A 25,535-nucleotide genomic window follows, 5' to 3' on the forward strand; every position below is an offset into this window, starting at 1 on the left:
TAATAGTCCAGGTCCAGATGGACTATCAGTGGGTTATTATATAACGTACACGGACATTCTCTTCCCCCACTACTTACATGCCTTTTAACTCCTTCTCATCCCAAACGGTACCACCGGGAGATCTCTTAGAAGCTCACATAACCATGATCCCTAAGCCAGGAAAGGACACCTCAGTCACCAATTACAGACCAATCTCACTACTAAATATAGACCTGAAACTGCATGCCAAAATACTTGCCAACCGTTTACTACCCCTATTACCACAACTGGTTTCCCTTGATCAAGTAGGCTTTGTCCCTGGCAGAGAAGCAAGGGACAATACCATTAGGGCAATTAACGTACACCATTGGCTGACTACCAATCGCCAACCAGGCTTCCTCCTCTCCCTAGATACTGAGAAGGCATTCGATAGAGTGGCCTGGGACTATATGGCGGAAGCACTCAAAGCAATTGGTCTTTTGAACACATGCTACACCTCATTCTTACATTATACTCCACACCCACAGTGAAGGTTCGCGTAAATGGCCACCTATCGAATGCCCTCTCAATCACAAATGGTACACGTCAGGATGCCTCCTTTCTCCTCTAATTTTTGTCCTCACTATGGAGCCCCTACTCCGGCCTCTCAGAGCCAACCCGGATATCAGAGGCATCCTTATTGCAAATGAAACCCAAAAGTTGTCTGCCTTTGCCAATGATATCCTCTTATTCCTCTATGAATCCCTTATCATGATCCCTAACCTACTTAAAGACTTTACCCTATTCAAACTCCTGACTAATTTACGGATCAACTTCTCAAAATCTGATGCGTTGAACGTCTAATTGCCACAGGATGTCCTTAATGTCAGTCCAAATTCCCATTTAAATGGAGTTACGATCCGATCACATACCTAGGTACCCAATTACCTTCTAAACTTATGGATTTATACTCTAAAATCTTTCACCCGTTATTACAAAAAATACACTGTGACCTAAAGTCATGGTCCACTGGTCTGTTCTCCTGGTTTGGTAGAGCAGCAATCGTGAAAATGAATATCCTACCGAGAGTACTATACTTACTACAAACCATACCGACAAAAAACTTCCAAATACATTTTTCACTTCATTCCGGAGAGCCTGTACAGCCTTTTTATGGGGCACTTCTCGTCCCAGATTGAGTTATCACAGACTAACGATTCCCTAACTAAAAGGGGGCATAGGCCTCCCAGATATTTTACAATACCACCAAGCTTGTCAAATGGCTAGGATTATTGATTGGAATGTTCATTTCAAGGTCAAAGCATGGGTACAATTGGAACATGTGGGGACGCCCTCTCCCTTACACCAAGTTCCCTGGATTACTAGCAGGCATAGCCAGTCATGTAAAAATAACCCTCTCATTAACACTATGCTAGTAATTTTCAGAGAAGCCTGCCGTAAATATACAATCTCATCTATCCCAGGTCCCCTGACACCAATTCGTCAAAATCCGGACTTCCCACCAGGTATGTCCGCCTCCTTTCTCCTAGATGTCTGGCCATTTCCCGCTATCCGCGCAGAACAATTTTGTCATGGAGGCCACCTTCTCGCTCAGCAATCACTTTCTTCTCAGATGATAAATAAGTCATTCCCATTCGGGTCTTACACCCAAATTCAACACTTTCTTGACAGATCTCAACCCAGAACCGACTGGTCCTGACAGCTTACACCATTCGAGTCAATATGTTTAAGACAAGAACCCCAAAGACACCTAATCTCCGACAAATATGCTATGCTCTTTGTCGATCATGACCCTAAATCTAATGCAGCAAGCCACAGGTGGGAACAAGAACTATCCTTAGATCTCTCCAAACCTGAGTGGGAAAATATCTACGCATATATTCACAAGGGGACAGTAAATGTCCACACGCTAGAAAACAGATTCAAAATGTTTTCCAAATGGTATACGACTCCCCTTTAGCTACATAAGATCCCACCTACAATCTCCCCCCAGTGCTGGCATTGTGGTGAAGAGTTGGGATTGCTTGTGGTCCTGCCCTCAAATCCAACCATTCCGGACAGAAGTTCACCGTCTCACAAATCAAAGTTTTGTGTACTCACCTGCACAATTTCTGCTGCACCACTCCACAATGCCAAAAAAGACATACCTACGCTCTTTAGCCATGCATCTTGTGAATGTGGCCAGGATATGCATCCCAGCCCGATGGCGTTTATGGGATCCCCCGACCATTGCAGACTGGTTTCAATGAATCACAAAAATCGCAGAGATGGAGGAACTTGTCCATCAAGCGAAAGATACACTCTCTAAATTCTTGGACACATGGTCCTGTTGGATATATTTCATCAGGACAGATGACTACAAGAGGCACCTAGCATAGCTGTCCACTCACATCTTGGATGAGAGAGAAGATGGGAATTAGTGTCCCCTTTTCTTACCCTTACCTTCAAAGGTCACTTACGACACCCATACCCCATATCAACCAGTATTTCCTCACTAGTACCTCCGTCTTTTTTTATCCTTACATCTTCCCTCCTACGTGTTCAATCTTAACCTACAAAGGAGCCATGAGTGTCTTACCTTAGGCCCAAAGACCCCCATTTACCAAAAGTCTGATATGTATGCTACACTATGGACCTTGGAACAAGGGACTTCTCTTCATATTTCACTTTACATTATTTTGTTTTGGTTTGCTTGTTATACTCAGCCTGTTCAATGACTTGCAACAGGATTACCAGATGTATGACACTAGTACCATTGTGTGTGTCATACTACACTTTATGAATACATTAGCGGGATTCTGTTCATGGTTTATTGTTATTACAGCGGCTGCATCCACAACTATGTCTTTTGCTGTATACCTTCTCTTAAAACTCAATAAAAATTGATTGGAGAAAATGAGGTCTCTGCGAGTAAATAGATTACCAAACTTTTCAAGCCTTAAAACTGAGTACCTGTGAAACGGTGTCAAAGTACAGTACCTAAAATTGTCCATAGACAATGCTTTACAGATTGGCAGTTTAAAGTTAACCATGAAAGATGGCCTAACAAGTATTACTCTCACTTTAGCATGTGCAGCAAAAATTACATGTCTGGAGAAATTGTCATTTTTGTACTTAGATACACCCGACATAATGCAAATTTGTTTTGAGAGCTTTTATATAACTTTATTTTTTTTTCCTTTTTTTCACTTTACATTTTTGAAGTGACAGGTTTGTGTATTCTGTTATTGGTGTCTTCCCTGGCCACAGTGACTGGAAAATGACAGCACGAAAACCAAAAGTGATAAAATGATTGTCATTTCAGGTTCATTCACTGAACAGATGTAAGCATTTGCATTCTGCTTACTTGTTATGGGTCAGTCTTATAGAAAATATTGAAACCAAAGACAGCCAGTCAATTAGCATTTTCAAAAGAAGGCAAATCGGGAAGTCTTTATAATCTGTTAATAAGTTGTCTTTAAAGAATTTATTATGGCTTTTCAATGAGCACATATTTTGAATTAGTACTGCAGGGTTTATCTCAACGTAATTTTTAAATTACTTTCAAATTATTGCAAGCGACCTGTTCCTTTTTTATTAAACAGGGGTTTGTAGATTCCAAATATCACAAAGGATGTTTAAATTCATAGTGGTGCTTTTTCACTTATATGACAAAAAGTATCTTCACCCCAACCCAGTAGACACACCAGGGATATCAGCCTCAATAGCTCAGGTTCCTGTACACCTTCTGAGCATAAATTCAAAAAGAGAGCTGGAGTCCAATAACAATCCTTCACAATACTTTAGCTGGTAAAAGATAAGCAAACTCTTGTCAGATTGCTCTAGCAACTAATAGTTGAATTAGATGCGGCTGTGTTGCTGACTCCTCGTGCATGTGGATGTGCTTTAAGAAGGGAGGACAGTATACAACAGATTAGCTATGACAAAGGCTCTGGTTGAAATGCATCATTGTTCTGCTGGATTTCTTTGGCTGTCCCAGATCACTTATCTTTTACCAAATAAAATGCTGTGAATGATTGTTATCATACTCCAGCTATCTTCACATTAGTGTTTTTTACTACAAACTTTTTTATGGAGACAAGGGATCATAGTTACAAAACATTTTAGTTAACCAAATTAAACATATGGATTGCAGGACAGTATTATCTAGAGCCACAAAATACAGAGGTCCTAAGTAGTGAGCAGGGAGTTTGAAAACTGAAAAAATAAAAAATTATGAGGTATTACTTTCCATTTATAAAATTGTGAATTTATACGATTTCGATTAGATTCTCCGTAGTGCATACAAAGTCCACTTTTATAATCTAATTTAAACAAAATCTGTTATGAAATGCAATACCCATCTCAGTAGCCTGTGATGGAAGCTGTCATTATCTGAGTTTAGTTTTTTTCAGGTAGTTAACCAACTTTCAAGATACTGCACTGCAACCACTATGCAGCCTGTGAGTTAGATAGTGGCAACTTCAAACAAAAGCTTCTGGTATAGGTATTCTCTTTAAAAGGTAACTGCTGCAACTATGTTGCTTTTTTTCCTCTTTCATTTTTCCAGAGGTCAGAAAAAGCCATTATTCTCATAGCTAGTCATTAACACATACGCCCAAGTGTCCAGATGTCTAGGTGTTTACTGGCAATGCTACATTGACAAATACTACAATTATATAGACATTAATATTACATCACTTTAAATTCCAAGCACAACCCTACCTCAGTGAAGAGGAGTAATCTCTTACCTAATCCTATGTGCATGCTCACAGAATGTTATCTAGCTTTTGAAGTCATCTCATCCATCACAGAAATTGATCAACACTGCAAAGCATAGGACATTGGTTAGCTTGCAAGTTCAGACTCCATAAGCTAATTAAGGGATAAACTAGCACATCACCATTACTTAGCTATTAAATATTCCCCATATCATAAAAAAACAACAAGAATAAAGCCACAACAACAGATGGGACAAAAGTGGATGTTTTGAATTATATCATGACAAACACTTGCTGCAGGGGTTGTAAATTAGTTTGTTATATTAGCTGAAATGGGCACACAGTGCAAAAAGCAAGCCTAATTTCTTTGAAGTAGTTGTATAATGAACATTTTAGTGCCATTGTTAGATCAAAATTTTAAATACATACTTTCCAAACATTTATTTTATACATTTATTTTATTTTAAGTCTTACTCTGTGAACCTACAAGTTCTTGTTATGAAAGCAGGTCCATTCTTTATCTTGTACTTTTTTCTTTGATTAAGTAGGGGTGCAGCATTGAGATTTTTAATGCATTTTCTTTACAATAAGCTATTAAATTTTGGCTTTATATTTAGGATCCTTCTAGAGATTAAAGGTGTAATAGAGGCTTTTCAAACAGCAGGAAAATTTGTTTTTTGTATGTCAGACACACCAAAGTTTTTAAAAGCATTGTTATCATCTGCTATGGTTGGCATCATTCAGGGATCAATCATTTTATCTTGCTCCAGCTATCCAGAGGATTTGTAGGATTATAATATATCTTTGGCAGAGGTTCAGTTGCTGGAGCAGATGCTTTTTTTCACCACTGAATTGATCATAATAAAGCATCACACACTAAGAGACACACAGTCCTCGCTGATGATGGATTAGTACAGTTGCAAAGAAAAAATGGTTGCGTATTTTTGAAAAATGTAGTATATTGATGCACTGCAGATTTATCAATCAGAATATATATTACATGTCCTGCAGATGATGGTATTCTTAATGTAATAGGACAGGAACTAGACATGTTAATGGCTGCTTTTAGTAGGGTATATTGAGTGCCACACTAAATTGTCACTCGGTATTCTAGAGGTAATCAAACTATGAACGATAAATAAAAAGTAGTGAAACACTATCTTTAAAATGCAAAAATCATGGGGCCCTCTGAAGTGGATAGTAGAGTCTAAATCTTAGTGGCCAGCAGCAGGACAAATTTACATAGCAATTAGGCTCAACTTTATTGTCACGGAGCGTCCCACACTCCGCTTGAGTGTTTCCGTCAGGATACCACTTCCTCCAAGTCTGGACTCAGATATCCGATATTTCAACCGCTCATAAGCACAAAACAAGGCGACACTTGTTTCACTGCTAACATGGACTATATTTTTATTAGAACCAGAATACAGTCTTATATACAGTAGAAGATGAGGTTCCCCCCTCCTGCTCATATTACTCTAACAATACACCTGTAACCTAATTAACATGAGCTAGTTTACTAAATCATTTACCCAGACTAGATGACTCAGAGACATGACCTGTAGGACACAGACTTGTGGGCACTGAGAACAGTAGTATAAAAACACAATAGCAGGAGCTAATTACAATTAACAATACAAACAACAATCTCCCCCCCTCCTCAGCCTAGTCATCAAAAACTATAGTAGGAGTAGACTGTTTGTCTCCTAGCCAGTCCTGGAGGCTAATGTGATCAGCTCACACTATTAACAGGTTGAGTTCAGAATCAAACAAACCAAAAATAGTCTCTACATACATCCTGGGAGATATTGTGGACAAATATTACTGTCCCATTTTAAGTAGTGCAAGATATATTTTCTCACTCACCCTGTGCCAGGATAGCACAGGGTGACTTAGAGATAAGAGGTGTTTGGGTAGCAGAAACAAGGGCATCCCCTACTTTCCAAGGGATTCTGAGTTCCACGGGCCCTCCCGTCACAGTTATCAGGGACAAAGAGAACACATAGTGGTTTTACTACAAGAATCTACAATAATTTTACTTGTACTGGGCATGCAAAATGAGCTTGTTTGTGCTAAGATGCCGTAAATGCATCTATATCAATAAATGCAACAGCTTCAACATTCTCATCCTATGTACTAGGAGCTGTGGGTAATAACAGTGGCAAACAATCAACAATAATATTGTTCAAACACAATTTGTATTATACGGTGCAGTTAAAATTTAGTAGTCTTGCTAACCATCTGGCTATACACCCTCCTCCTTGCCATAGCCTCTAGTGGTAAGCAATGTAGTTAAAGGACTACAGTCGGTCTTCTGGGTAAACTTTCCATCCAGCAGGTATGTTCTTCATAATTTTTGTTGCCCAAACACATGCTAGGGTTACATTTTCTACGGTAGAATACTGTTACTTGCTTTCTTTCTTGATGCCAAAGTGACAGTTTTCTGGTCTGCAAGGCATTGTGTAAGGACCTCACCAAGGCCATAATGTGAAGCATTTGTAGTAACAATAGTTGGTAGAGAAGGATCAAATAATGGTAGTACTGAACATACATTACCATGTAGTTATGCTCTCAATGGCTCCACAACTGAGGCATAATTAGGAGTACATTTGAATTACCATGAAGTTAGAGACACAAGTTCTGAAAGTCAGATAGGGGCTTGTATTACAGCTTTTTCATGCTCAGGATAATGTAATCTCTCTTGTGATATAATGTGACCTAAAAACGACAACTTTGGATGCTGGTAGCATAGGGGCAACTGTAGCTGTTGTAAGAAGACCACTAACTGTAGATTTCGTGCATAAAAAAGATCCCTGCATACTACAGCAGTCCTTTTCTTTACAATATAGAATTCAGTTTGCACACTAGTTGATTGAAGTTTGACAGTCACTAACAGGCAATCAAGCCCAAGAGTAGGGTCTTTAAAATAATTGACCAGTTTCAAAGTAGGTACAGTAAGTTGTTTAATTGCAAAGGGCTTCTGGTGCCAGTTTAGATTCAGCAGATCCTGTATCCAGCATCAGGATAATGTAGTAGCCCTTGTCAGCAAAAGTAGTAGTAATAGTTACAGTTCATGCAAGCTTTTCTGGAATGGAAGAATCATATTTATCTACTTTAATATGGTAGCCTCCTGGCAATAACTGAATTAACCTGACTAGAAGTAGAAGTATGGCAGATGTTTTCAAAGTGTCCAATTTTCTTTTATTTAAGGCACCATGCATCTTTTAAAGGGCATGCAGCATGATTTGCAATGTGTTGTGTTGAACCACACCTAAAGAAGTGCTTGTTTGGTGTATGTGCAGCTCTATATTGCAGTTTAAACAAATCTCTTGTTGTAGCCTTGTATTGTGCCTGAATATGTGCCTCATGAGAAGCAGATTTTAAATTGACAGTGTGTGATGCCAGTAGCCCCCTGACAGGGTGTTTTCCTCAACCACAGTTTCACTTTGGCTTGAAATTGTGATAACCTCTGCTATAGTTAAATTACGTTCATTGGGCAATCTTTCTCTAATGTGGACTAAGTTTGTTTTTCCACTAGTTTGTCTTTAATAATTTCATCAGATAGCACACAAAACTCACAGGTAACAACCAACTCTTTCAAAGGCACTATTAATGCTGTCAACATTTCGAATATGTATATCATTCCACAGCCATGTTTACTTTAGTCAAAAAAGTTATTTAAAGCATATGTTTACATTTAGTAACATGTTACATGCTGCACCCATATCTAGGGTGTAACATGTCACTAACTAAGCAGACCCCGCACCCCCCTTTGATCCTTATTGTGACAGTAAGCCAGGGACCTCCTCCCCACACCCACTGTCATCATTTTTTTTAAAGAATGTGGCCGTGCGGGGCTCCACTCACCCAGCCTCATAATTTATTCACAGAGTGCTGTAAATAGAACTACAACTTCAACTATTTGGTAGCTGCCTGCCCATACAAGGTATGGGAAGACAGCTACACTGGCAGTCAGCAGGAGCAAGAGATTGCACCGGTGATTGCATCTGCTGATCACAGGTGCAATGCATTACAAGCTCCAATAAAAAAAAGTGCAAATTTTTTACCTGCAAAAAAGATGTGCATTTATTTTTTTTTATAAAGATGAACATATCCTTTAATGCAGCAAGAGTGTAGGGAAAACCTTGTTCAAGCCCATGCTTAAAGGAATGCACATGTATGCAGAATGGCCCATAGAACTGTGCACAGAATTAGGACCCTGCACACATCAACACAAGCACATGCAAATGCACGTTCGCATGAGAATTGGCATGCTGCATGTGTTCATGTGCATGTGTATGTATGTTTGCTGGACTTTGATGCCTAGGGCCTATTTAAAGCCATACCATACTCTGGATTATTGCTGAGTGGTTGTCAGCTCTTTCTTCCTGTGACCTGATCCTTCTGTATACAGACCCAGATGTTGCTAACTCCAGCTTGTGACCCTGACCTTGCCCTCTGCCTGCTATCAGTACCTCCTCCACTGACTTTGGCCTGGTTTTGATTCTGCTCTTGGTTTCTGATTCTGTACCCCTGCTGTTCCTTTGACCACGCATTCGAAATCCTGCATCTGCTAGCTAGTCTTCAGTTTCACATCAGTGACCAGATCTCCTGACCCTTTGGGGCCGCGTGTGCATGACGTCACTTCGCTGCCCTGACATTGTGCATGAGCGGTCTTGATGGGGACGTGCGCGCGCGGCTCAGGAAGCCAGCACAGGCGCGTTCTGGGTTCCCCGCCCTCCCTCCCAGGCACAGCTGAAGCAATTTAGCGTGACCTGGGACTGGAGGGGGGAAATTACATTTTAGGCGCCCTTGGAGTCATGGCCGACATCCACCATTCGGTTTGGATAACAGGACGTGTCTCCATGTGACTGCTGCCTATTTGCAAGGTATAACACATTATTATTATATTCCTCCTTCTCTGTCTCATTTGACTGTGTGGGCTTTGCTCTCTCTCTCTTTGGTGGGCATGCACTGCACTATATATATATATATATATATATATATATATATATCTCAATCAAACAATATAGTTATTGATAGTACTACCTGCCCAATATCATCTACCTATACAATAATAAATGTGGATCTTCAGGCTTATATAAGATTGATTTACAACAAGTTTCATCATATGGACTAACTAACCTGTAATATGTTAATACAGTTCTCTGGCAATGGTATACATAACCCAAGCCAGGCATCTATGTAAATGCACATCGATTGGTTCATTATAGGTACTTGGATTATATTTTACCTGGTCCATACATATGATTAATCGATATTTCCACATTTGCATATTTTGTAGTATTATTCAAACACAGTCATGCGATCGATCAATAAAATATAAATTTAAAAAAAAAATACACCAAAATTTATGGAAACCTAGATATCTAAGATATTGGTTTATATACCTAGATGACTAATGCACTGATATGCATTTATTACTCCTTTAGTACATACCATCCTTATATATTCAAATCATCTCTGCATCATCAGCCTGTCTATCTGGTACAGGTAGGATGTATTTCTTATACATATTAATAGTTCTAGGACTTATTTTAAGTCAATTAAGTTTCAATCATGCTCATCCTGTGCCATATACCTTATTATTTCTAACTACAGAGTGAGGCCTACTTCTTGGCTTCAGCGTTCCTAGCTGTTCTTTGGCCTCTGGGGGAGCTTGGCATTTTTCAGTTCTAGTTGCATCATTTCTATGCAATCATTTAAGCATATCAACAAGAGCAGCTATCTTGAGCAGAAGGCTTTGGAGACACAGTTCTTTCTATGTTTGTTTTTAATAGATCTATGGAATGTTTTCATTGGTGACACCACTACAATATATGTGAGTCTGTTTAAATTATATTTAATGCAAAGATATTATATCATACTATTGACTGTTATATGATAACATTCATGATTTTTTGAAACCACTATATTGTAGATACACGATTGATCTTCTCATAACACCCCTGAAGAAAGTTATTCAATACTCTGAAATGCGTCGAATGCACCTAGAGAATTCCAAAGTGAAATCTATGTGGTGATTTTGTACAGCTATTGTAATCATTCTAATATATTTTATATTTTGTGTATTATGTTTATTAAATTATATACTTTTTTCTACAATTCATCATGTCAGTGCCTTTAAAGTCCATTTAGGTTATTCTTTTTCCCTTTAAGCTCATAGTTGCAGCTTATGCTGCTGTGAATTGCTTTGGAAAGCTTGGGTCTGTGGGAATACCTGTAAGCTGGGTTAAACCTCGGTCATCTTCCCAGCTGCTGGCCACGCTCCCTAAAATCGTTGCCAGACCCCTCATCTCTTTCCTCATTTCTTTATTTACTTCATTTGCATTTTAAAACAAGGAACTCAATTAATAATATCACACTAGTTTACCTTAGAAAGTTAGCTCACAGTGATTTTTAGACAGTCAATACTATTTTGACCTAAAAGAATAGACAATTCAAGGCTCATAAATTTTCTGTAATACAACTTTTCCCAACATACAACTTTCATACATATTTTGTAACCTGTAACATGTAAAATTCAGAGAAAAATAATCAACTTTAATTTTCTTTGGAGCAGAAAACCTCTGTACTTTTTATACAGCGTGAAATTCAAATCCTTTAATTGTCCAAATCTTTAAAGTCTATGTAATGGTATAAATTTTGTAGTAAATTATTATGACTGTGTTAAATCCACAGTTTGAACTTTTGTAAAAATACTCATTGTTATTAGCCTGATACAGTAATTTTGACTATAATGATAAACATTTATGGTGTTCTGTTGTAAAAGCTTTTCCTCAATCTGTTCTTACAACAGGAGATTTTGGCTGTATATTGCCACATAAAATTGCCAGAAAGGAAATATTACATGGCCTTTTGTTCATCCATCCATTATAACAAATTGTTCTTTCATAAGTATAAAATATGCTGAAATAAAACTAAAGCTAAAACGAAAAGATGCAAAACTATGGAAAAATTATTGATTTGCTCTGTACAGTGCATAAATTGTACTTAATTTATATTTAGTTTTGTATAGGCCAGTGAATGGTTAGAACCTCTGTCATAATTGTATTTTTGTATAAGGGATTAAACTGAGTAGGTATCATATTTTAAGTATAAGAAAAGGAAAAACAAAAACAATGATTTTATTCAATTATCATCATAAAAAACACCCACTAAAGGTGTATGCAAAAACACAAGTGATAAAAGTTGCAGACTGATGGACCTCTTTAAAATTATACATAGGGAAGTTACTTGAAAATCTGATATTATGAACAAATCAAAATATTGTATGTTCCTTAATTATGCTTAAAAATATTTTGCCACAATGACAATTGCAAATAAAGGTGCGCAACCATATCTAAAAAAAAAAAATTCCACCCGTCTATGTTTTTATGATAAATGAATAAAGTGATTATTTTATTTTTCTTTGATTGGAATAAGAAACTCTACTCAATATGGTCCCCTATACCTTTTAGTTTGCAGGGAGTTTCCAGTACAAATTTCAGCTTTTTTGGTTTGTTCAGTTGCTAAAAAGGAATAGTAGGGGTTGAATGTGTTTTTAATATCTTTATATGTATATATATATGTATGTATGTATGTATGTATGTATGTATGTATGTATGTATGTATGTATATATATATATATATATATATATATATATATATATATATATATATATATATATATATATATATATACACACATCAGGTGGGTTACCCTCTTCTCTTGATATCCTTGTTCAATCAAGGCACCGTCAGGGTGGACTCCCAAACTTCCACCATAAAGGATAGGAAAAACACGTGGAACGATGCTTTGATGCAAAAAGTGTCCTTTTACTGAAAATTATTCCATTACATGATTCAAAATACAAGCAAGCCACTGTACAGTTCCAAGCGCAAGTCGCTCTTCGTCAGGCTTTTCTGGCTGTGTGTGAAAAGCCAAACCACACTATGTTCTCTTATCACCACCCAGTCCAGTCCACACCTGTGTTCACTTAACTAATTATCCTACACAAACCACCTATACATATTCAAGCATTTAACCCTACTGCATAAATCTAATTCCAGTAAACCATCCTAAATTTCCTAATCAAGAAATATTTACAGCAAATTCATCCTATTATGTATCATATATCATCAGCATATCATTCTGAACTGACTAAATTCTTTCACTTAATTAATTAAATCTTTCCAATTATTTATCACCAATGTACATATGTTAATATTCTTGATCATGTCTCAGATTTCTTCATAGACTCCAGCTGATATTCTGCTATCTAGTATTCCCAACGGGAGCTCTTTGTGATCGATCTAAAGAAAATACAATACATTCAAAATATGATCGTAACTTCTTTTCAATCTCATACCAAAAACTTCTACACAAATAAGTATAAATCATAGTCCTTGTTCATACCATTAGGATGCAAGGACTGTAATTTATTAATCCACCAAACTTCACGTCTTTTTAATTTCAAAATCCTATCACCCCCTCTTTTGTCATGAGGAATCTCTTCTAGCACCATAAATCGTAAATCGGTGTCTTTGTGTCCCATTTCTGAAAAATGACGCGATACAGGAAGACCTGATTGAGGATGTCTAATTGTACTATGATGTTGTGCGATATGATCTTTAATTTTTTGGGTAGTTTCCCCCACATAGAGGAGATTACAGGGGCATGTGAGAATGTAAATCACATATGATGACTGACAGGTGTAAAAGCCATTGATTATTATCTTATTATTAGTTCTAGGATGACAGAAATTGTTGCCCTTAATCATTAGGTTACATTGGATGCAATTAAGACAGGGGTAACAGCCCTTCCTTTTACTACCGAGAAAAATCATTCTTTTCTCCTCCTGCCTATCAGATTTAAATTCAGATCGTACCAAAAGATCGCGCAAGGTTTTATTGTGCCGATACGCTTTCATGGGAGTTAATTGAAACTCCTCTATCTGAGGATATGATCGTTTCAGTATCGTCCAATGTTTTCTCAATACATTAAAGATCCTATCACTATAGCTATTGAATTGAAAGACAAATGGAATCCTAGGTTTGTCAGATGAATATCTCTTCTTATTGGAGATCTTAATAGGGTTCAAAATTTTATTTAATTCCTGTCTAATTAGACCTTCTGGATAGCCCCGCTCCTTAAATTTACAGCACATTTCGTCTAGTCTCTGATCTCTTATTGTGGTATCACTCACAGTCCGCATCACTCTAAGAAGTTGGCTTCTAATGATAGAATTAAAGACGTGGGGGGGATGGTAACTGTCATATCTTAATAACTGGTTCCTATCTGTGGGTTTAGTGTATATGTCAGTTTCAATCCGTCCTTGTTTTGTGTATACCCGTATATCAAGAAAGGGGACTGAATCCCCGCCAATGTGGATTTTGAACTGAATATTTGGTGAAATACTGTTAATCATCTCATCAAAGGTTCTAAGTGATTCAATGCTGCCCCGCCATATGGCAAAAATGTCATCTATATAGCGCCACCAAGTGGCGCAATGTTCCCGAAAAATATCATTGACAAAAACATATTTCTGCTCAAAATCATGCATAAATGAACAAGCATATGGCGGGGCAACATTGGAACCCATAGCAACCCCCGTCAGTTGCACATAGTAACGATCCCTGAAAAGAAAATAGTTATTATATAAGATCAACTTAAATAACTTTTCAAAAAAGGCAATCTAAACTTCTGAGTACTCGTGACAGTTCTTAATTAGGCTCAATGCTGCTTCGATGCAAGCCACATGAGGAATTGATGTGTATAGACTTGTTACATCCCAAGTGACAAGGATACATTCATCTTGAATTTGTGGTAGGTCCCTAATTTTGGTCAGAAAGTCACCAGAGTCCTTGATGTAGGATGGGGTAGTCTTCACCAAAGGTGATAGCACTCTATCCAATAATTTAGCCGTGGGTACAAAAATCGAATCTCTCCCCGATACAATCGGGCGTCCCGGTGGGGAATGTTTGTCCTTATGGATCTTGGGGAGTATGTACAAGACCGGGATACGGGTATGTGTTGGTAACAAAAATTCATACAGGTCATGTGAAATTAACCCTTCTTTAAATGCTGGTTTTACAATACTCTCCAAGATCTTTCTAATACTCCATGTGGGATCCGATTGTAGAGGTTTATACACTGTGTCATCATCCAATTGTCGCTTGATCTCATTCTCATACGCCTGAGGGTCCATAATGACTACCGAACCCCCTTTATCAGCAGGTTTACAAATAATATCATTCCGTTTGGTTAATTCCCGCAACGTTATTCTTTCATGAGGGGACAAGTTGTTGGGTACATGGTCTTTAAAGTCCACTTGTTGTATTAAACGTTTCACATCTCGAGTGACCTCCTGTACAAACATCTCAACAGGTACATAAGTAGTGGGGGGAACAGATTTAGATTTCATCACCAGTCCCAGACTTTTATTACTCAACTTCCCTTCAGGTACGTCATTATGGACAAATGGTTTGTGAAGAAAATGGACCTTCCATCTAATATTACGGAATAGGCGATACAGATCTTGATCTAACTGGAATGGATCTAGATGGCTCTTAGGGCAATAAGATAAACCACGGTTAAAAAGTCCTACCTCATCCGATGACAGGACCCGCCTGGAGATATTATGTACTAGGTCTCCCTTGATCGGCCACGGTTGCCTCGTGTATTGCGATATCTGTCGTGACTCCCTTCTCTGTTGTAACGGGACCTGGTTTGCATCCGAGTGGTGGACAATTCTCTCCGATCTGTTTGTAAAAAATTAGATGAGGAATCAGTGTCTGTATTGGCTGAAGAATTGTCGGACATTTCTCTCCTGTGGCTTCCATAATCACTACGACCTCGTCGGTTGTATGGACGTGGCCATCGATATACCTGGTTCCTCTCATAATCCTCAATGTCCCGATCAAATTTGTTGCATTTTCTGGTCTCCAGTTCGCAACGATATCTGTTAATACTTTCATCAGCCAACTCTTTACACTTGTTAAACTCCTCCAAAGTCATTGCTGTACGCAATTCTGATTCAATCTTGGTAAGTTGTTCCGACAATGAAGCCAATTCCTTGTGTATGAATGAAATGGTCAAAGTCATTAGGTCAAATGAGCATTTGTTAAGAATCTGCATGAATGTGCTCTTGAACTCATCGTTATCACTGAATAGAGTAGGGGCCAATCGCACCCTCAAACCTCTAGGAATCCGTTGCACTCAATGGTATTCAGCTAAAGTTAGCCCGTGCAATTCCAGAGATGTGTGTTTCCTTCTTAATTTTTCCCATGTACGAGAATTGTAAACAGGGGTGTTACCCGTCAGGAAATTTCTGGACCCTGAGATTTGAGACATGATATGTGTGGTCTCTTCCTGGGTATATGAAAATGTAGCTCCATTGGTATCCATCTCGACTGAAGGCAACTTACTCACTGGGAGTGAAATATATAAACATCAGGTGAGTTACCCTCTTCTCTTGATATCCTTGTTCAATCAAGGCACCATCAGGGTGGACTCCCAAACTTCCACCATAAAGGATAGGAAAAACACGTGGAACGATGCTTTGATGCAAAAAGTGTCCTTTTACTGAAAATTATTCCATTACATGATTCAAAATACAAGCAAGCCACTGTACAGTTCCGAGCGCAAGTCGCTCTTCGTCAGGCTTTTCTGGCTGTGTGTGAAAAGCCAAACCACACTATGTTCTCTTATCACCACCCAGTCCAGTCCACACCTGTGTTCACTTAACTAATTATCCTACACAAACCACCTATACATATTCAAGCATTTAACCCTACTGCATAAATCTAATTCCAGTAAACCATCCTAAATTTCCTAATCAAGAAATATTTACAGCAAATTCATCCTATTATGTATCATGGACTGGACTGGGTGGTGATAAGAGAACATAGTGTGGTTTGGCTTTTCACACACAGCCAGAAAAGCCTGACGAAGAGCGACTTGCGCTCGGAACTGTACAGTGGCTTGCTTGTATTTTGAATCATGTAATGGAATAATTTTCAGTAAAAGGACACTTTTTGCATCAAAGCACATCAAAGCATCATTCCACGTGTTTTTCCTTTCCTTTCCTTATATATATATATATATTTTTTTTTTTTTTTTTTATTACTGTCTGGGTCCTGTATCTGGAGAGATACACTATTTTCCTTGGTAATTTTTATCATTGGGACCAAAATAAAGGGAACATCCATAATTTTGAGTTCCATCACTAAAACCTGGTGACAACTGTCTAAAAGGAATTTTTTGTGCACACATGTAGTGTATTTATTTTTTGTACACAAGGAATACACTGCAATACAAATTAAGCTTTAAGGCAAAACCAAGTTCATTGGTCTGGAAGACCTTTGATCAATCGCTCTTAGGTTTTAGCTGTCCATTACTGTAAGTCCATCAAATTTCACAATGTCTTTTGGAGAAAATAAAAATCCGAAACTGAATAAATATAAATGTGCCATTACTTTAATAGAGTCAACATTTACATAAGTAGAGAGTTACAATATACAGGTAGAAATGTAAATTTATGATTACACTTCAGAAGCAGTCCATCTAAAGAACTCTAGAAATCATGCATGTGCTGTATGGCAACCCCCACATTTCCAAGAGCATCACACACCTCCTAAGCCAGGGGAGCATAATTTGTTATTAAGGGTTTAAATTCCACTGTAATTTAAACTTTTTTTTTATTTTGCTGGTCAATTCCAAACTAAACCATAACTGACATGCTTTAGTTCTGGTAAAACTGTGGAAATTGATTTACACCATTTACAGCAATATTCAAATATACTTGAGGTGAATAACAGTTTAATTTTAGGTTATAATGAACTTAACAGTTAGTAGCAGATTTACTGTATCTTTTTCATCTCAAAAAGTTTTAGAATTTTGTGATTTTATTTTTTACAATGTTCTTATTTTTCCTCACTGCACATTCTGTTTTTTCCCATTTGAATTTTTTTTTGCAATTTTATGATTTTGTATTTCTGTCATTTTAATCACAATAACTCTGCCCTTCACATGCCCTTTCAATATCAAGTAACAATGCAAGTAATTTTGTTTGACAAATCACATATGATTTTGTTATTTCTGTACTAATGAGCAGGAATTCCCCTTTTACAGCCAGACAAATCCACATAGTATGAAAATAGGTAGGTATATTTGCCTAACGGCTAAATGCTGGGGAAAATAATTGAGAGGAATAAACTTAAAATATGAATAAGATGAGTAGAAAAGTTTTTGCAATTGTCCATTCTGCAAACCTAAGCGAGAAATAGGTATTTACTGTAAGCTCTCTCTACATTAACAAGAAAAAAAAAAATATACAAAGTTGTTTGATTAGTAAGGCTAAACATAGGCAAACATGTGAACACTATTTTAAACCATGTGATATGTATACTTGCCCGTCAGCAGTTCTGGCAACCAACTAGTTTACTGGCTGTCAAAATAATGCTAATTAAAGTCATTCTGGGAGACAAGTGTGCAAATATGTATTATGCTTTTTTCAGCTAATTGCTATTCAGAAAGAACTGACAGATAGCTCACAGTACAAAAGTAGTGATTCACACTTACAATAGCATGCTGCATAAATGGTTATTGAAAAGGACTCATTAGTGATACACAATGATAAATATACACTTAGGTGTGCCTATACATTATTGTAATGTAACATAATTATACAGTATATTTAGAGACAGTTGTAACATCTGCAACTACTTTTCCAGTTTATAATGTTTCTCATTCCAAAAAAAACAAAAAAAAACAAAAACATCTAATATATTGTAGTTTATCACTAGTCAGATGAGGTGGCTGTATTTATTTGCTTTTCCAGTCCTTATTCCTCTTATTTTTAACTTATTTTTTTGCAGTCCTTCAAAAAACACTCTCTCTGTCCTAGGATGGCTGTGGGGGTAGCCATGGCTGTCACCCAGGCTACCAATATACCTGCTTCTGTATATTGCCATTACATGGAGGATGGGGAGATAAGATTACAGAAGAAACATAACATTGCTTTTACTTTCAAGTTTAGCTCATGTGAATTGACAAGGACACTGTATTTCTGGCAAAATCAACAGGAGTTTGCTGTACATGCTGAAAATATTTTATACTTGGTGCTAGAACTGGAAGCAGCAATTACAGTTTTTGCTAGCAATACAATTTTCTAGTCAAATTAGATGTTTCTTCATATATAAATACGGTCTACGAGCACTACTGTATTTAAATACTGAAGCATCATTCCAATGAACAAAAGTTACCCTGAAGCCCTGAATAATGTTATATACAGTGCCTTGAAAAAGTATTTATAACCCTTGAAATTTTCCACATTTTGTCATGTTACAACCGAAAACCTAAATGTATTTTATTGGGATTTTATGTGATAGACCAACACAAAGTGGCACATAATTATGAAGTGGAAGGAAAATGATAAATGGTTTTCAAAATTGTTTACAAATAAATATGTGAAAAGTGTGGTGTGCATTTGTATTCAGCCCCCTTTACTCTGATACCCCCAACTAAAATCTAGTGGAACCAATTGCCTTCAGAAGTCACCTAATTAGTAAATAGAGTCCACCTGTGTGTAATTTAATCTCAGTATAAATACAGCTGTTCTGTGAAGCCCTCAGGGGGTTATTAGAGAACCTTAGTAAACAAACAGCATCATGAAGGCCAAGGAACACACCAGACAGGTCAGGGATAAAATTGTGGCAAAGTTTAAAGTAATAAATAAATAAATATGTGAAACATGTGACGTGCATTTGTATTCAGCCCCCCTGAGTCAATTCTTTGTAGAACCTCCTTTCACTGATATTACAGCTACAATTCTTTGGGTATGTCTCTACCAGCTTTGCACATCTAGAGAGAGTGACATTTTTGCCCATTCTTCTTTGCAAAATAGCTCAAGCTCTGTCAGATTGGATGGAGAGCGTCTGAACAGCAATTTTCAAGTCTTGCCACAGATTCTCAATTGGATTTAGGTCTGGACTTTGAGTGAGCCATTCTAACACATGAATATGCTTTGATCTAAACCATTCCATTGTAGCTCTGACAGGTCGTTGTCCTGCTGGATGGTGAACCTCCATCCGCAGACTCTAACAGGTTTTATTCAAAGATTGCCCCGTGTTTGGCTTCATCCATCTTCCCATCAACTCTGACCAGCTTCCCTGGCCCTACTGAAGAAAATAATCCCTACAACATGATGCTGCCACCACCATGTTTCACAGTGGGGATGGCGTGCTCAGTGTGATGTGCAGTGTTCGTTTGCCCACTCACATAGCATTTTGCTTTTAGGCCAAAAAGTTCAATGTTGGTCTCATCTGACCAGAGCACCTTCTTCCACGTGTTTGCTGTGTCCCCCACATGGCTTCTCACAAACTGCAAATGCGACTTCATATGGCTTTGTTTCAACAATGGCTTTCTTCTTGCCACTCCTCCATAAAGGCCAGATTTGTGGAGTGCACAACTAATAGTTGTCCTGTGCACAGATTCTCCCACCTGAGCTGTGGCTCTCTGCAGCTCCTCCAGAGTTACCATGGGCCCCTTGGCTGCTTCTGATTAATGCTCTCCTTGCCCAGCCTGTCAGTTTAGGTGGACGGCCATGTCTTGGTAGGTTTGCAGTTGTGCCATACTCTTTCCATTTTCGGATGCTAGATTGAACAATGCTCCGTGAGATGTTCTAAGCTTGGGGTATTTTTTTATAACCTAACCCTGCTTTAAACTTCACCACAACTTAATCCCTGACCTGTCTGGTGTGTTCCTTGGCCTTCATGATGCCGTTTGTTCACTAAGGTTCTCTAACAAACCCCTGAAGGCTTCACAGAACAGCTGTATTTATACTGAGATTAAATTACACACAGGGGGACTCTATTTACTAATCAGGTGGATTCTGAAGGCAATTGGTTCCACTAGATTTTAGTTAGGGGTATCAGAGTAAAGGGGACTGAATACAAATGCACGGCACACTTTTCAGATATTTGTAAAATATTTTGAAAACCATTTATCATTTTCCTTCCACTTCAAAATTATGTGCCACTTTGTGTTGGCCACATAAAATTCCAATAAAATACATTTCGGTTTTTGGTTGCAACATGACAAAATGTGGAATATTTCAAGGGGTGTGAATACTTTTTCAAGGCACTGTAGATCCTATCTTGGAACACGGAAGAGATGAATGAAAAGCTGTAAAAAATGCTTACCTCTGTGACTGCCAACCACAGATTTTTATTTGTGCAACTGGAACTCCAGGATTTGGTTTAGGCACACTTGTTCTCCCTAAATACTGTGATAGCAAACCCATAAAGGTTCTTGAATTTATGGAGTGGATTGCACCATAACTTGGCTTGAGTATTATTAGTGCCTGTACACTGATATGTTATTTTCAATAAATTCTTTGAACAAGAAAGGTCGCTGCATTTTTCCCTAAACCCAGCACACTGCAGTACAAAAAAAGTACACAGAAACCACAGAAGAAATACATATTTAAGAGTTTTTTTACCTGCCAAAAGGGTTTGTATTTTGATCCATCCTGAGATTTACACCACTCTGTCACACAAAACAGCCCTGTTAGGCAGGGGAAGAGACTGGATTTTCTTTGATGCAATTCTGTAATACCCACAGGACCCCGTATAAAGTTGACCCTGGTGGTATGGATGTGTCATTGCCATCATCCCGTATCATTAATGAAAAAACTGCAAAAACCTCTAAAGGGATTTTTAAGGCAATGAAAACTAGAGATTATAAAAATCAATGTTTATTATAACTTGATATAAAAAAAAAAAAAAAAAAAATATATATATATATATATATATATATATATATATATATATATATATATATATATATATATATATATATATATATATATATATATATATATATATATGTTGTGTAGTAACAAAGGAATAGAAATCAAATAATTCAGGACAGCACATAGCACAATATTAAAAAAGTGCATTCATGAAAATAGGAATAGGGAAATGATACATCACACAACCGATACCTCCCTCATGGTCCACGCAGGACCCCTTTAACAGCCCAGACTGTGACTGGTCAGTAAAAGAAGAAACAACTGATGAGTACATTTCTGTCTGTCTGCTCTCTTCTCCTATCAGCATGCTTCTAGTACCGCAGCAAAATTTACAGAGACCACTGAGGCTGACATTAACCAAATCCAAGGCTGAAATTAAGCCAAATCTAGGACTTTCAATTAAAATAAGGATTTGAAAATAAACACAAATCTGCTTTAATTTTTTACTTTTTTATATTTCTGTGGAATTCACTTTCAAGATTTACATTTAGCCCTACGTAAGCTATGACTTTTGTACTCAGGCCTTTGCCTTCACTCACAATGGCCGAAAGGAGTGACAGGATAGTGAAATGAAGTTAAATATCAGCCTCTGTGGGGAGAGGAGTGTATTTAAGTGAACACAAATTTACTTTAAGGAAGGGAAGACATTCATATGAAACAAAGTATTAAAGGAGTCAGACTTATAGACAGTTCACTTTGCAAGGGAAGTTGCTCTTCATAAGGGAACTTTCCATAAAGCCTAGTGAATGAGCATGTGATTGGGTATTCTTTGCAAAGTGAAATGTCACCTCATGAGCTCTGATTAAACTCACTTTGCAAAAGTGCAACTTCCCTTGCAAAGTTTATTTGCTGTTAGCGAATCAAATCCTTGGAACCAAATGTTATATGGATGGTAATGATAATAATGATGTTCTGGGGGTACTAGGAGGCAGAAAACAACCCTCCCGGGAGCTGAGGTGATGGTGAAGATTGAAGCTGCAAGGAAAGTAGACTTACCACCATATGACCAGAGGTAAAATCCATGGGATATAAAATTACCTGAGGCTAGAGTATACATTGTGAAATCCAGTTGTATTTGAAAGTGCCAACCAAAATCAAACCAATCTGGTGAAGACCAAGGAGGAATAAAGATGAAGGAGCAGCCCGTCCACCAGCTGAGCCCCACCAACATCACGTGGCATGCTGTGAGAGAGGGGGAGACCATGTCAGAGTGCCAAGCGCTCTTAAATGGGCATCTAACCTCCCTCATGGTGCACGCAGATGGAAAGCATGTCTGCGTGTGGCGTCGACGCACAGCGCATGCGTGCCCCCAACCCCAGAGATCATAATGATCGGGAGGGGGTTGGGGGTGACCGCGGTGTGCGTCGCAACTCCTGGGTCCGATTGCAGCAACCCCCATTAGGTAACCTCACAGAGTCTCTGACAGGGAATGTATTCCAGTATAGCAAGTGCCCTATAGCTGGCACTTGATGCTAGTCAACGAAAAATCATGGAAGTAACAACGTAGACAAGTGTGTGTATCCATCTCTAATATGTTTATAAAAGAGAGATAATATTGGGACTTTATATGAGGCCATGACTAACCGTACACAGGTCTCCATCCCTATTGATTGAGATAAAAAGGGGAGAAAAAAAAAAATCGGGAAGGGGGAAATTTGGGACTTTGTATGATACACAACACTTGTGTGGATTGAATCAACCAATTAGGTAATTAGAATATTTATTGTTAGCCATAATTGGGCATGGTGTACAGATAACATTAATAATAAACCAATATGTACAGTAAAGAATTATGAAGAACTTGGATAGTAAATCGTATAACAATACAAACTAGAAAAGCTACAATTTCTGGGGAAATTGTGAAAAGTGTTCTTGCCTCTACAACTGGAGTGGGCGGAGTAACTGGGTGGAGTGGCTTGAGTAACTGTTGTGTGGTTGGAGTGGCTGGAGTAACTGTGAAAAGTGTTAAAAAGCTTAATATTTTAAAAAGTATAAATAGTAGTAAAAAAGTTGAAGTCTCATCATTAGCTGAAAGAGCTGAACATTTTTTTCAAAAATTATGATTTTTTTTTTTTAAAAATTATGAATTTTTTTTTCAACATTTTTTTTTTTTTCAAAAATTATTTTTTTTCAAAAATAATGTTTTTTTTTTTTCAAAAATTATTTTTTTTTTTTCAAAAATTATTTTTTTTTTAATTATTTTTTTTAAAATTAATTTGTTTTTTTTTTCAAAAATGATTTTTTTTTTCAAAAATATATTTTTTTTTACATGGGGCGGTCATAATGTTTTGGCTGATCATTGGGTGGTCATAATGTTTTGGCTGATCATGGGGTTGTCAGCTTTTGTCACCTCCCACTCTAGTTTTGAACATTTCACCATTCATTCCTATGGGACCAATTTCGCCGCAAAAATGACAATATTTCGTGGACCATTTGGCGAAACGTTCCACAAAGTAATAGCACACCAATCGGGAACAATCCGCACGTTTCGGTATATTACTTGTCTCTGTAGTGTAAAAACTGTGGGAGGAGTCTATAAGCATTATCAAGTCTAGCAGATGAAGTCACATGCATTTGGGGTGTCTCAGCATCTTGTGTTTACAACCACTGTTTCCTAGCAACGCTCATGCCCTGTTTATGCTTCACAAATACTGCTCAATACACAATAGACAGGATAATGATAGATTTAACAACTGTGCAGTAATTCAAATGGCCGTATTTTAAAAACTATAAATGCTACAGCGAAGATCTTTATATTGTGAGAATCACAAGACCCAGACCTAGATTTTGATGTATAGTATGCCTCTGAAATATTAAAAATGGAGGCACAGTCGCAGTTTAGAAATTGCCCTTCAAATTTGAAGGGGCTAGAGTGTAGTTTCAATGAATGTCAATGGACGGCGTGAGTTGCAAACAAATGGTCATATTGTGAAAACTATCAGGACTATGGCTTAGCCGTGGACATGTTTAGTGGCAGCAGGGATAGCTGAACGTTTTGATATAAGATTTGTGTAGGTGGGCTTGAAAATGAGGGAGTGGCGACAGTTTAGAAATCATGTTCTGATTTTTCAGCTTTTGTCACCTCTCACTCTAGTTTCCCCATTCATTCATATGGGACCAATTTCGCCGCAAAAACGACGATATTTCGTGAACCATTCGGCGAAACGTTCCACAAAATAATAGCACACCATTCGGGAACAATCCGCACGTTTCGGTATATTACCTGTCTATGTAGTGTAAAAACTGTGGGAGGAGTTAGGGTGGTAAATTTGGATATAATAATAACTAGAAAAGGTACAATTTCTGGGGAAATTGTGAAAGTGTTCTTGCCTCTACAACTGGAGTGGGCGGAGTAACTGGGTGGGGTGGAGTGGCTTGAGTAACTGTGAAAAGTGTTAAAAAGCTTAATATTTTAAAAAGTATAAAAAGTAGTAAAAAAGTTCCATCATTCGCTGAAAGAGCTGAACATTTTTTTCAAAAGTAATTTTTTTTTTCAAAAATGAATTTTTTTTAATCAAAAATTATTTTTTTTTCTTCAAAAATGATTTTTTTTTCAAAAGTAATTTTTTTTTTCAAAGGTAATTTTTTTTTTCAAAAATGAATTTTTTTATTTCAAAAATAATTTTTTTTTCGAAATTATTATTTTTTTTAAAGTAATTTTTTTTTCAAAAATAATTTTTTTTTTTCAAAAATATTTTTTTTTTTCAAATATATTTTTTTTTCAAAAATAATTTTTTTTTTCAAAAATATTTTTTTTTTTTTTCAAAAATGATTTTTTTTTTCAAAAATTATTTTTTTACTTTTTTTCAAAAATTTTTTTTTTTTTTCAAAAATATTTTTTTTTTTACATGGGGTGGTCATAATGTTTTGGCTGATCATGGGGTGGTCATAATGTTTTGGCTGATCATGGGGTTGTCAGCTTTTGTCACTTCCCACTCTAGTTTTGAACATTTCGCCATTCATTCCTATGGGACCAATTTCGCCGCAAAAACGTCATTTCGTGGACCATTCGGCAAAACATTCCACAAAGTAATAACAC

The sequence above is a fragment of the Aquarana catesbeiana genome, linkage group LG05 (genome assembly GCF_042186555.1).
Source record: "Aquarana catesbeiana isolate 2022-GZ linkage group LG05, ASM4218655v1, whole genome shotgun sequence".
Lineage (NCBI taxonomy): Eukaryota > Metazoa > Chordata > Amphibia > Anura > Ranidae > Aquarana > Aquarana catesbeiana.